This window comes from Trachypithecus francoisi, unplaced genomic scaffold (assembly GCF_009764315.1).
Source record: "Trachypithecus francoisi isolate TF-2019V2 unplaced genomic scaffold, Tfra_2.0 Contig01579, whole genome shotgun sequence".
In the NCBI taxonomy this organism is placed as follows: Eukaryota; Metazoa; Chordata; class Mammalia; order Primates; family Cercopithecidae; genus Trachypithecus; species Trachypithecus francoisi.
This window is the reverse complement of record NW_022681442.1, coordinates 6,371,321-6,384,943: the sequence shown is the minus strand read 5'-3', so window position 1 is coordinate 6,384,943 and position 13,623 is coordinate 6,371,321. Positions and strand designations below refer to the sequence as shown.

Sequence of the window (13,623 nt, the reverse complement as noted above, 5' to 3'; positions counted from 1 at the left end):
GAGCTGCCCGCCCTGTGCTACTTTAGCCTGAAGTTCTGGCTACAGCAAAGACCAAGGAGCTCCTTCTGCTCTGGGGCCACCTCCTCCCTACATCCCCTCCACCCCCGCCACTGGGTGTGTGGGGGAATGGAACTGCAAAGCTCACAATAAACTCAGCAAGCTCACCTGACTGAGCTTCTACCAAGCCAGAAAGCCTCCTTTCCATGCGCTGCTGGTCTGCAAGCTTGGAGTCTATAGAGAGACTGAAGAAAAGCCATCATACCAGAATGTGGTCAGGTGCGTTCAGTACACACAGGTTTATACCAACATCTAAACTTTTAGGAAAAGGTCATGGAGCAGAACATGCTGGGTGTGCAACTGAAACCCAGACCTAGGTTCAAATCTGACCTCTGTTCTTGCCAAGTGCCAAGGGAAATCAATTAACTCCCCTTATCCATTCAATGTATAGGAATAGATAAAGGTAAATACCTCAACCTTGCAAGGTTGTGCCACACACAGGACCAACTCAAGCTGTGCAACATCTGGCACGCATGCCACATGAGGCTTCCTTTCCAGGGCAACGAGCTGGACCATTCTGGGCCCTCCAAATTAAAAAGGCCCTTTTCAACTCTGCTTTCCTGGCCAGAAAAGGCCTGGGACATGAATCCCAAGCTCCACCACTCCAGGTTCACTGAAAAATACCCCCATCCTGAACTCCAGCTGGAGCCGTCTCCCTCCACTCCCTTTTCAGGGGGCAGCTTTCAAAGGGTGCAGTTCCTCACTCTCAATAAAGCAATGCTTCCTGCCTTAGAGAACTGTCAACAAGTTTATATGGAAAATAAGCTCTTGAGTTGCCAAAAAGCCCTGGCTAAAGGAGAACCCAATGGTGCCAAGCTACCAGGGGAGGTGGCTCCTCCAAGAGTGGCAGAAGGGTCCCAAGGACTGTTTAGGTCCATGGTCTCTTCCTCTGAACCCATCACTCCAGCCAGTCTGGTCTAGGCTAGGACGGAGTAGGGATGGGGGTGGTAGATAAGACCAGGTCTGGCCAGCCTAGGCTCTTCCCAGAACCAACACAATCCCAGCACACTGTGGCCAGAAGCATGCTCAAAACAGGACTTTGTACAGGCTCAGATTCAGTCCTAAGGCACCAGAAAAAACAGCCTTAAATTTGAAACTGCCAAGCCCTGGGGGGGGGCACAGAAGGTCTCATCAAGATCACACATAGATTCTGAAAACCTTCTCACATTGAAGAACGGGAGCTATTAACTGTGTTAGCAGCATGCACAGATGTTGTCTACATCTAAAAATTCCCAAATAGATCAATTAGCATATTATAAAGAATTTACTTCCATTTTCCCTTGACAGATCATAAAGACCAAAATGTAACGTTCAGTTTGAATTGACAAGTGTGTATAGCAGGAGATGCTGTATTAAATGCAGACCACAGTGAAAGAAAATGGTATTTGATGACTGGCCACCTAATTCTCAGGGTAGAATGTCAAAGGCCAGAAATCCATTTATTTAGTAACCAAAGCTCAACATCACACAAGTCACTTGGGCTCTGGTAAGGGAAGTCCTACCGTCTGCACTTGGTAATTCCACTGCTCCACTTGTTTCCTAGGTAAGATACTGGGAGCATGTGTGGAAAAGCAAGACAAGGCTAGAACCCAGGGGCAAATACACGTGCACACACATACACGAATCAAAGGAACAAAAATTTTTGGGGAAAAAAAATTTAAATTTAACTTTTAAACAAAAATAAAAGAACGTATAACAACATTCTTATGTACTGAAATTCTAAGCATGTCTTTACTTGTATGCTTGGAAGGAAGGGCTGGAGAAGATAAGGATGAGAGGAAAAACACGAATAAGATAAAACTAAAATTCAGCTAATAGATGCAGGCGTGTCCTTCTTCCCATTCTTCCAGAATCCTCTTCCTAGATTGCAAATCAAAATCTGCATTTAAATAGAAAATCTTGAGCGTAGGGAAGAGGAAGCCGTCAGGTACAAAGGTATTGCATTCAGTATCTATGGGCACAATACTGCATTTTAAATGAGATGAAGAATTTTGAAACTTACTGAATATATGACATATTCCAAATTATCTTGTTATTCCTACTATTTTTACTAAATTCTTCTATCCTAACAGGTGTTTCTCTTTTATGGCCAGAACTTTTAATAAAAGTAACGTGATATTACATCATTCTATCAATTTAATCTTGAGAAAAGATTACACGATCCAGGGATCTTATAAGCTGTGGGTTCTGATAATTCAGCCATTATTCAGTGTGAAATTCAAACAGTCTGAATTCATTAACATTGGTTGTTACAAATCTGCATTTTTAGACTTTGCCATAAAATGCAGGAGTCCAGACCCAGTGACCTGAATCTAACTGCCTTTCATGTGAAGTGGCCGTGTTCCCGGCCTCTCCCAGTGTAGTTCTCGAGAGAAAGCCTCATGTCTTCGTCCTCTCCATGGCTGGCCTCAGGCTCTTTGGTCACACTTAATGTTCAGGCAAATTGCAGAGACCTCAAGCTATTTCAAGGAGTAGAGACATATTCCCAAGGAAGGATGTACATTACGAAACAGATGTCCCGGCGGGCATAGGAGCAGGTGCAGTAGCATGGTGCCAGCACCTCGCCTTGGCTGCGGCTGGGATCAGCACACCCTTACAACTAAAACCCCAATGCATGACATTTGGGAAGGGCTTCAGGGAAACCCCAAACCTTTCACTGCTTGATAGAAAACCATTACTACCAGGTCGATGGGCAAGGAGTGAGCATCCCACATCCCAAGTGCCAGGAGGAAGACAGAACCTTCAGGGACACAGTAGACCTCTCATGAGCAGGACAGTTTTGAGTTCCGTTCATTGCATCTAAATGTTCATTGCAACACAGACCACAGGTGCTGGTTTGGAGAGATGCAACCTGTACTACCCTCGTCCTCCAGCCCAGCCAGGCAAGCAGGGCATCTTCCACACGCTAAGCCTTTGGCTGTCCACATTTATTGGTGCTGCTGCAGCCATCATTTTTGTGTGTGTACATATATTCATGGGGTACAAGTGCAATTTTCTACATCCATACATTGCATTGTGGCGAAGTCAGGGCCTTCAGTGCCTCGATCGCTGAAGCAATGCACATCGTACCCACCAAGTCGCCTCTCATCAATGCCCCCCCTCAGTCCCCATTATGTGATTCCACACTCAGATTGTCATTCTTGACTCAGCAGTCATTCAGCAGTCATTCTTGACTAAGCTCTTAACGTGTACCAGGTACCTGTTAAGCCCTGTTCAATACTGTTTCATTGAATCCCCACAACTCTGAGATTAAGCCCTACTATCTGCTGCATTTGAAAGGGGGAAACCGAGGCACTAGGCTCAGAGGGGCATAGTTTGCCCAAGGTCAACACCATCAGAGGACAAAGTCAAGTTGCAAACATTTTTTGGTCATGCCATGAGGACCCTGCCCTCCTGCCATCACCAAGGCCAGGACCAAGTCCTGTGTAATTAGAATCATTACCTTCCCCTTGCAAACACCAGGAGGAAGTGCCAGTCACTGCTGGAGGGAGTGACTGTTATGATGCAATTCCATGCTAAAGAGCTGAGTTGCTTCTCAGCCAAGTCTAACTCTGCATCAATCTGCTCCGTTTAAACATGCAGGCAGAGCAGGCTTTCCGGCCTTCAGCAGGCCTCTGTGGTGCTGCCACTTCAGCCCAGGGTTGGCGGGGGTGGGGATAGGAGCACAAATCAACATAAGTCCTCCTTCCCAGAGGAAGCTGCAGTCCTGTGTCATGGTTTAGGGGTCATCGTCTGCTGTAATGAGGGAGTGGCAGTGAGTTTCAATTGAATTATGAAAGGCCAAGAAAATGAAGGTTTTTAACAAATGTGGGATTGGGGCCGTCAGTTACACACGCAGCAAACACCAGCTTCCAGGCCTCTGAAGGTGGGCAAAGCAGCAGCCACCATGCTGGGTCCTTGAAGGAATTTGATACAGAAGCCATCTGAGCTTTGTATCGAGGGACCCAGGCCTACAGGACTCGCAGAGCCAGTGGGCCTTCTTGCTGTCCTCATCATCCCAACTTGGATGTAGTCAGGTTGGCTGAACCATGTAGTCCCTCACCTATGAGGCTGCTGCAAGTGCGGCACCCACAGGTGGCGGGAGAGTACAGCTGGGTCCCCGCACCCTACCTGCATGGGTTTAGACTCCCCGCCCTACTTGCACGAAGGAGAGGCGGGGGCATGACATCACTTCCCTGCGGTGGAAAGCTCAAGAACATGGCTTGATTATCTCAGAACATGCACACCTCCCCTGAACAGGTAGTATAACATGCTGGGTTGCCTTCTGTCTGTAGAAAACACTCCCAGCTAACACAGAACTAACCCAGTCTTCCAGACAGCTGCTGGGATGCGCTCCTACATGTGCCCAGCCCACTCCACACCCACCTGGCCCCACCCACTGCAGCCTGGATTCACTCATTCAAAAAATTACTTCGGGGGCATCTACAATATGGAGGCCACACACAGAATTAAGGGGATGACGAGCTCAAGGAGGTAGGTCTGCCTCAGGGAGCTGCAGAAATCACAACGGACGGTTCTATGTTCGTAGTCAGAGTCCTGCCCCTTGGTCCAAGTCCATTTACAACACTTTTTAACTTCCCCGAGGCAGGAGTCAGAAGGCTCAGGAAGTCAGAAGAGACACCCTTGGCTGCTGTACTAAGAGGGACTGAAGGCTCCCACCAGACAACAGGCTGCCCAGGCAAAGGGAGCCCAAATGCCCACAGGAAAGCCAACCCCAGGAGGTACTGACGCTGAGACATGCAGAAGAGACAAAGTGGCTTAGAGCAGCTGGAGTCAAGGTCTCCCAGGACACAGGCCCCACCCATGCCCCCTAGGCATCCCACCACCGTGGAAGCAGGTGATAGTGAGGACTCACTTGCCGTGACCAGCTGAACCAAGGGGTATCCTGCAAACCTGCAGGGTCCGGGAAAGAGGAGAGCTTCCCCCAGGAAAGAGGCAGCCAGCCCCACAGCTCTGGGACCCTCCTGTAAGCACCCTCCCACCCCCACTGAAGAGCCTCTCCCCCTACATCCCTGAGGAAACTGATCGCCCAAGCTGAATTTTTCAAGGAGTTGCAGGTTACATCCTGCCCAGGACAACAAAGGTTTCCTTTGAGTTAAACAATGTATAGCTGAACCGGAAGAGGGAAGGTGACCACAGGAAAGGTGTTGCATTACAAGGCTCAGGAATTCGATACCTTCACCACCAATTCTCGTTTTCCACAAATCGTCATTAAAAGACAGCACAGGACCATTCCCAGAAATCAAGGCTCACACCACATGGAGCTGACTGGATGCTCACGGGGACATTCGATCCCAGAGGACTGGAGAAAGGACGGAACGGGAGGACCCTGTGCGGGCGCCATTGTTGTTCGTCAGTATACATTTATTAAAAAAACGGAAATTAAACACTGCCATCAGATGCTCTGAACTGCTGCTCATCCACGGCTGTGTTTTTTCATCCTCCCACATTAACATTTCCCCCTAATGTTCTATCTTTTTGCCATATATAATTAATTTTAACAGCTTCTGCAACTTCCCCACAGGTTGCTGCTGTTTCTTTTAAATAGTAGACTGCTGAGAAATGGATTTGTTTGCTCTGCGTGCCTGAAGAAACCACACTATGAAATATGTATAAATGTCACTGTTCAGGCTGCTTCTCAGGATAAGGGCAGAAAAACGTTCCATTTTACCTCCTTACACAGGAGTCCACTCACAGAAGCTACTCGCGTGTATTACCCGTGTGCCCACACACAAACGCCAATGAATTACGCAGCATTTTCTTTGAAAACCTCCTACTTATCCTTAACTGGTACCAGGCTAGGGGAATCATCTTAATTGCTATGTGGAAAGAATGAACTGCAAAAGCATTCAGTCAACCAAGAAGACTTTATTTTTAACAGCATGGGGCCAGGTAGAAGTTGCCAAGTTTGCCAGAAATAAATGAATCAACCAATCAATAAAGCAAATGTGTTCGGCTGGTGTTCAATGAATGCCTGGGAAGAAGGAAGCCACAGGCAGCACATCCTTCTTTCTCCCCTCCTGCCGCCCCCACCCCTGTGAAAACACCAGGCCCGAGGACACAAGGGTCATGGGAATTCTCAGTCGTTTCCTAAATCGTTACTTTTATTTATTTATTAATTTATTGGAGACAGGGTCTGCCTCTGTCACCCAGGGTAAGTAGAGGGACATGATCACAGGGTACTGCAGACATGAGCTCCCAGGCTCACACAATCAGCCCACCCAGGCATAGGCAGGCACTGCCACCTGGCTGATTTTTTAAAACATTTTTCTGGAGATGGGGTCTCCCTCTGTCACCCAAGGCTGAGTGCAGTGGTGCAATCATGGCTCACTGCAGCCTTTACCTCCTAGGCTCATACAATCCTCCCACCTCAGGTTCCAGAGTAGCTGGGACTGCAGACACACATCACCACCTGGCTGATTTTTTTTAAAAAATTTTTTTTAGAGATGGGGTCTCACTATGCTGCCCAGGCTAGTCTCGAACTCCAGGGCTCAAGCGATCTGCCCTCCTTGGCCTAAATCATTACTTTAGAAAATGCATCCAATTTTCTGCTTCTTCAACAATGGTCAAAATTGAGATCCAGATATTAAATCCTAAAATTACTGAAAGTAACCAGGCTCTTGTGCTTCTGAGCTATTTCATCAGCATTTGTAGCTGGGGGAGCTACTGTAAGTTGAAACTAATGCCCCTTTACACTTGAACTTGGGCAGATCCCTCAAGCTTTAGTGAGATGGTGTGTGGCTTTCCATAAAGACCAACTGAAACTGCTTAAAACCAAGACCATGTTTAAAAAAAAAAAAAAAAAATTATTGGTCTAATGCAGTCTAAGAGTATTAATAAAATCAGCAATGGTAACACATAAATGTTAAGCAAAAATATTTACAGAAAGAAATAACCTTTTCCTCTGCCACTAATCACACCCAGGAATACTTGATTAGCAAGCCAACATTTTAATAAGAGAAAGCTCACTTCCCTGCCTACTCATTGACACATCGGCATCTACGCCCCAGCCTGAAACTTGACAGTAAACAGAATATACCACCTCTCCCTTCGACAAGCGAGGCTCTGGCCCTGCCGCGTGGCTCCATCCATTCCTTCCCACGCTTCCTGCCTTTAACGAACACGCGCTCCAAACCTCAGAGAAATCAGCCGCTGACCCATGTCCCTGGCTGTCCCACACAACAGGGCTGCCATCCCAGTGGCCAGGCCCGTCTGGGACACAGGGGGGTCTCCACCAGGGCTGGCTGTTGAGGGGCAGCAGAGGCCCCTTCTCTGCACACTGCCACACCCTTAGGAGCAAGATGCAGCCCCATGTGTAGCCCCACTTCACACGGACCAAGTGCTTTTCCTCCCACACCCCGGCGTGGGATGGTACCATGACAAGCCTCAGCAACCTTCCAGGAACAAAGACCCGGGAGGTCATCCTCACTATAAAGGGACCACACGGTATTTGGGAAGCCAGGCTCACTGCTGCAGTGTTTCCAGAGAGGCTCCCGCCAGCAAGGGACGCGGGGTGGCCTGAGTTTGGGATTGCTTCATCAGTGGCTGAATGCCGGGTCTACCTAAGGCTACACGTGCTGGCAGGTGGATCTGAGCGTCAAGTTCTTCACTAACAAAACGGGGGTCTTGGCAAGGGTATGAGGATCACGGAAAGAGAAGTGGACACCATGCCTTCATTTCCCAGCATAATGTCACTCAGTGGCAACAGAGACTCCTGGCCCCTCCAGGAGTGAGAGGCAAGTGTGCCCACCACCCTGCGGAGGCCCTGCTAGGAGGAACCCCTCCAGTGAAGGAACAACTCAGCAGGGACCCACCCAGGCCGGCCACAGAGTCCTGACACATGGGTGACAGACGGAACATTCGGGCCTTCTGCCTCGCCTCTTCCCCCCTACTTTGCAAATCCACTCTGATGAGAACCAGCAGCCAGGGTGGTGCAGGAGGCAGAAAACAACAGTAACAGCAGAAAGCCAAACTTACCAGGAGGATGGAGGGCATGACTCCTGTGTGACCCTGGACCCATGTAGACACTAAAACAAAAAGAAGGGGAATGGACGGGGTGATCTCTCCATCTCAACACTAGGTTGTTGAGATGCTCAGGAGAAAAGAACAAAGGCTGAATCAATGCCTCCCGTTTGTCCCTGGCGGGTGGAGGGAGGCTGGGATTCCGAAGCACAGCTCCAGTCCAGAAGGCACAGGAAGAAAATCCAAGCAAGAACCAAGAGCTTCGGTGGGGGCCCCTCCTCCCGTACTCTGAAGGCCGGCTAAAGCTTCACTGGCATCTTCTCCACCGCCCCATCTCAGCCTCCTGGCTGTTTCTCATCTAGAGAAACCCAGAGATGGAAGGCCCTGTGGATCTTCCTCTGGTTTGTGGTTTCCGATGCTGGCAGTCTTGCTTCCAGCCCAAACACTGGAGCAGGAACACATGGCCCTAGCAAAGGCCCCATGGATGCATGCAGACCAGGAGCTCAGGAGGCCAAGGGCCCGAAGGACCCTGGAGGCCACACACACTGGGACCAGAGTGGCAGAATGGCCGTGGCCCAACACCTCCGCCACTTTACAGTCATTGACAATCGGACCCCAAGGTTTAGGTATGTGTTTCCAGAGTAATTCAATACTTTCCTTCTGTTTCTCATGGAAAAAAAGGTATCTGTCCTGCCAGAAGCAGGGTAGAGGCCCAATGATCAGGAAGATGACCTCACCTAGGTGGCCTGCTACAGCCACAACTCAGATGGTCAACCAGCCTGGTTTCCCACAGCAGATCAAGGCAAACCCCTCTTCCACAACCAATCACACGGAGTTTCCAGCACCGTATCACCTCAGACTGTCTTTCCCAGAGGCCCTGGTAGGCAGGCCAAGCTTCTACATCATCCTGGAGATTCATCAAAATACACAATACAGCATGCATGGCAGCCGGAAACAGTCTTATCTTTGCAAAACCACAGCTGCAATTATTCTATCACCATTTTACATAATATAAGTTAAGGGATTTGATTTGCATTCCCACTCATTTATGAACATTTAACCAAAAACACTTTTTCTGCGATACTTTTGTTAAAAAAGATAATTGGGTACTGCTGCAAATATTAATGCTTAATAACAAAATGGTACTAAAAAACCAGGACCCAACTGAAGTGATGAAGAATGAAGTCTTTTTCCAGGAGAAGCCAGCAAAGCCATCTGACATGCTGAGCTTTCATTCTGACAAGTAGCAACATAGAGAACAGATAGTAAAAGCAGAACATGCATCAGATCTAAATTTAGCACATCACTATTCATTATTGAGAAAATGAGCGAGCCTCTTGTTAGGAGAATTCTAAGTATGTGATGTCAAGTTACTAAAAAAGATGGCCATAAACCAAAATATTAAGTCTAGCACAACAGGAATGGGATGCTTTTTAAATTAGAACATGCTAAAGAAAACACTAAGAGGGCAAAAACAATGTATAAATGGCTCTAGTGCCTCATGGATTTGCCATTACCTCTGACGGCGTCACATGGTTTTCATCTACCTCCTTCTCCTCTGCCCACATTTTAAAAGATGTGTCTACACCAGGGATCTCAACAGGTGGGCTCTGGTTGAAATCCCTTTGTGGTCCTTACTTTGGTTACAATCCCACATGACCTCCTTGTGTTGCTGCATGTAGACAGCAAGCAGAGCTGGATACAACTCCCTGGGCATGGTGACATTCCACAGAGCAGAAAGGGTCTGAGAGCAAACACACGCCTTCTGGGGCCATGTGAGAATTCCATCATAAGTGTATCTGCAAATGGTCAGGGGAGAAGTTTTATCCTGGTTCTGTGGGGGCAGGTGGGCCAATGGGGCCACACTCAGTGTGTGTGCGTGGGTCGTGGACACCACGAGCCGTTAGCACAACACAGTGACCACGCTCCAGTGATGGCCAGCTCCAGTACCACACCAAGTCTCTTAAGCTCTTCCAAAGTGCTATAAAAAACTCTTACCCAAAAGGATGCCAAAAATACAGGAACGGTGGGAACCCCACATAAGGGTAAGTGTCTTAAGTCTGCTCAGCACTCAGGAAACATTTGTTAACGGGAAGCATGTCATAATTTCATTCTGGTTCTGGATGCATTTGGAGAATGTTAACTCATCTGTCTGAGATGGAGATCACTGCTAAACAGGATCCCAGAGTGGCTCTGGTTATTAGACTGAGTCAAATGAAAATGCCCTCATTCAACCATTTTTGATATTTAAAAAGTCTACTTCATTCTTATACACCAAGTTCCTGCATCCTTCTGCTTAGGGAAGATGATTTCCAACACCGAAATGAGCATCTATGAAACGTACTGATGGTCCATCCGGTGGAGACACTCCCAGGCAGGCAGGGCCTGGTACCTGTCTGGGTGAAAGGGCGTGGAGGTCCGACATGGCCACTTCCATGGTGTCCAACTGGAGACATCACCATGACCCAACCACTGAAAACATCTTCGGACTCAGCAGCCAACACTGGAAGTATCTCTGCCAACCCCAGGCCCAAGATGACTTTGTCTCTGCCTGAGTATCCTGGGCAGGTTCTGGCACACAGGTCTCTCTGAGAGAGTGAGAGCCAGAAAAGCAAGCAATGTTGGTCCTGAAAGGCTGAACTGAATAAGGTTGCGAATGGCGGTCCTGACCTCCCTCAGGTTTCCACCAAAGAACATTCCATCATACTTTCAGTTCCTCATCCTCCTCCATGCTAAGAGCCTTCATCGTTGGAAGATGACTCAGCGGCCCCTCTCATACATAACTTGAGCTTCATGCTCTGCTATGGCCTTTGGCCCTTAGCGAGCCCTGTCAGAGCACTCCCAGGAAAGGGTTCTGAATTTCTATATCACATTCAAGTTTAAAGGGTGGGGAGGGTTCTGCGTACCAGCCCAATACCTCTGTTCAATTCACAGATAAGGCTTCCAAGTGCCAGCAGAGGCCACGTGCTCAGTCACCAAGCTGGTAAGCAATCTTTGCAGGTCTAGGTCTGGGTCAGCTACCTCAGTGTCCCCAGCTAGCTCTACTTTATGGAGAAAAGGAAGGGACACACAGAGACCCTTTCCTGATCCTACAACCCGCGGTGCTGCCTGGGTTCAGGCAGCGATTCAGCTTGCACCCCTCAGGTGGTCGCCCATGTGTGGCCCTGGACTCCAAGTCTCTAACCGCCTCCAGAAACCCAGGAAGCCAGGCCTGAGGGCCCAGTCACAAACCTAAACCTTTCTGGGAACCAAAGCTGTGGTAGGAGTGTGACAGGTGAGAGAGACAGGACACTATCAATTGGCTAGCGGTTTCCCTTGCTTTTGAATGACGTTGTTACCTCACGGAGGAAACTTTTTTTTAAAAAAGCAAGATTAAAATCAATTCCATCAGAGAAGTTGCCATTTTGAGACTTTAAGTAAGATCCAGGTTTTGTGAAAAATGGCTAAAGGCATGCCAAAATGAAAGTCAGAATCCCAAAACCCTGCTACGGGTGCGGGACTGACCTCCATCAATCAATATGAGTGCGGTCGGGATTGAACGCTCATCTCAGCCTGCATCCACATTCCCAATCTACTCCCCCAGAAAAATCATGGTATGTTCCAGATATCCTAGAGGCTGGTAACACTAAAAGTCTAAGCTGACTGAAAAGGTGCCAGCATCCACAAGCCGCCTTCTTTCTAAAGACATCCATCTACCACTTATGACTGACGTGGGGTGTCATGAGATGGTTTCTCTAATTCATTTTTATTCTTTTTAATTAATAACATCGAGAAATCCTAACACTATTTCCATTCTGACTTGAGTTTCCTTGTCGTATAATTTCCGTTGACTTATCTTTATAGCAGCAGCAGCAGCAGCAAAAATGACTTTACACTGAACTATATTGCTTCAGAGTTAATTACATGTATTTTGCTTTTGATAAATGAAAATACTAGGTGCAATTAATTGAAAGACAATCAATATGATCCCGCGATTAGACATCCCAATGAAACACCCAGAGGCTGCAAGCAATCCATACTCATCAACTAATTGAAAACACATTGCAAAGGGGAGTCTCGAAAACTGAACTTTTACCTGGAGATATTTCACAATAACTCACCAATGTAAGTCTGTCCACAAACTCTATAGTTCACACGATGGGTTGTCCGTCTTTTTAAGGGAATACAGCTTCATTGGTTCAAAACCATTTAAGGTGATGAAACCCTGAAAGCAAAATGAATGGAGTCAGTGAAGTTGAAGTAGTGATTCTGTTTGTTTGTTTGTTTACATCTAGGCATCCTTTAATTGCATTTTTCCAATGCCTTCGACTCTAAGCTACCAGAGGTTATTAAATGGTTTCATTAAAAATACTATTTGTCTTGCTTTAGTCACACACCAGATCAAATTAAACAGTGGAGCACCAGAACAAATGAACCCTTTCCATCTATTTTGACACAAAGCCAAGTGTGCAAAAGCAGGTGATATTGTGTCGTCGCCGTGAAAATGTCATTTAGCTTTCTCTACATCTCCAAGTAGCAAGCAAAGGGACAAAAGAATCAATACCTTCAAGCAAAAAGTATTACCAACTGTTTGGAGAAATATGGAATTATAAAGTGCAATTCATGAGCCCACGGTTTATAAGTGCTATTAGCATAAATGCTGACAACTGTTAATCTACTGTAACTCTGATTAACGGTTGCAGTCGTCCATTAATAGAAGGCATTTTAACTTACTTCTGAAATTGATTACTCAGTTAAGAATTCAATCCTAATGTTCAATAAAATTGCACTTTCTTGGCAAATGCAATATGAACCGAGGTGATGCATTAAACAGCACTCCCATTTATTTTGCTCTACATGGAACACAGAAGGAATATAGGGTGCGACCCACATCGTCCGAATCACTTCCTGTGCACACACAGCTGTGAGGAGAGCAGGGAGCAAAGTTCCTCCTTCTGTGGCTGATGGGAAAGGCAGACACCTGTGCAGCAGGCATGTCCAGGTGTCCTTTCTACGGCTTTTCCGGGAAGAAAAGATGGAATTTAACACTGGAGTTGCTATGTAACTGGAGAGCCCATGTATGAAGGTAGTCTTGCTCGAGCCCCATGAGGGAGGGGAGAGGCACACTCTACAGGTATGAGCGGCTGCAGCCAGGCCTGACATTGCCAACCCCACCTTACAACCAAGTTTCAAATGGTTAATACACAAAAAGGCACGAACCACATTCCCAGCTGCATCTGACTTTTTTTTTTTTTTTTTTTGAGATGGAGTTTCACTCTGTCACCCAGGCTGGAGTGCAGTAGCATGATCTCGGCTCACTGCAAGCTCCGCCTCCCGAGTTCAAGCAATTCTCCTGCCTCAGCCTCCTGAGTAGCTGGGACTACAGGCGCCCGCCATCACACCTGGCTAAGTTTTGTATTTTTAGTAGAGATGAGGTTTCACCACGTTGGTCAGCTGGTCTTGAACTTCTGACCTCAAGTGATCCACCGGTCTGGGCCTCCCAAAGTGCTGGGATTACAGGCACGAGCCACCATGCTCAGCCAGCATTCTACCTTTTTTTTTTTTTTTTTTGAGACGGAGTCTCACTCTGTCACCCAGGCTGGAGTGCAATGGCACGGTCTCAGT

At 47.4% G+C, this 13,623-nt stretch overlaps 1 protein-coding gene across 11 annotated transcripts in view; it reads right to left on the bottom strand.

The window, feature by feature from the left end:
• The window catches only part of CTBP2 (C-terminal binding protein 2), a 173,370-nt gene that overhangs the window by 111,566 nt on the left and 48,181 nt on the right, over positions 1-13,623 (bottom strand). For 8 of the 11 annotated variants that reach the window (XM_033179665.1, XM_033179642.1, XM_033179698.1 and 5 more), the window contains one exon: positions 12,120-12,223. The exons of the other annotated variants lie outside the window; for them this stretch is intronic. The gene's annotated coding sequence lies outside the window, so the exon portion shown is untranslated. The remainder of the gene's footprint in view (positions 1-12,119; positions 12,224-13,623) is intronic. 11 annotated transcript variants of the gene reach the window in all.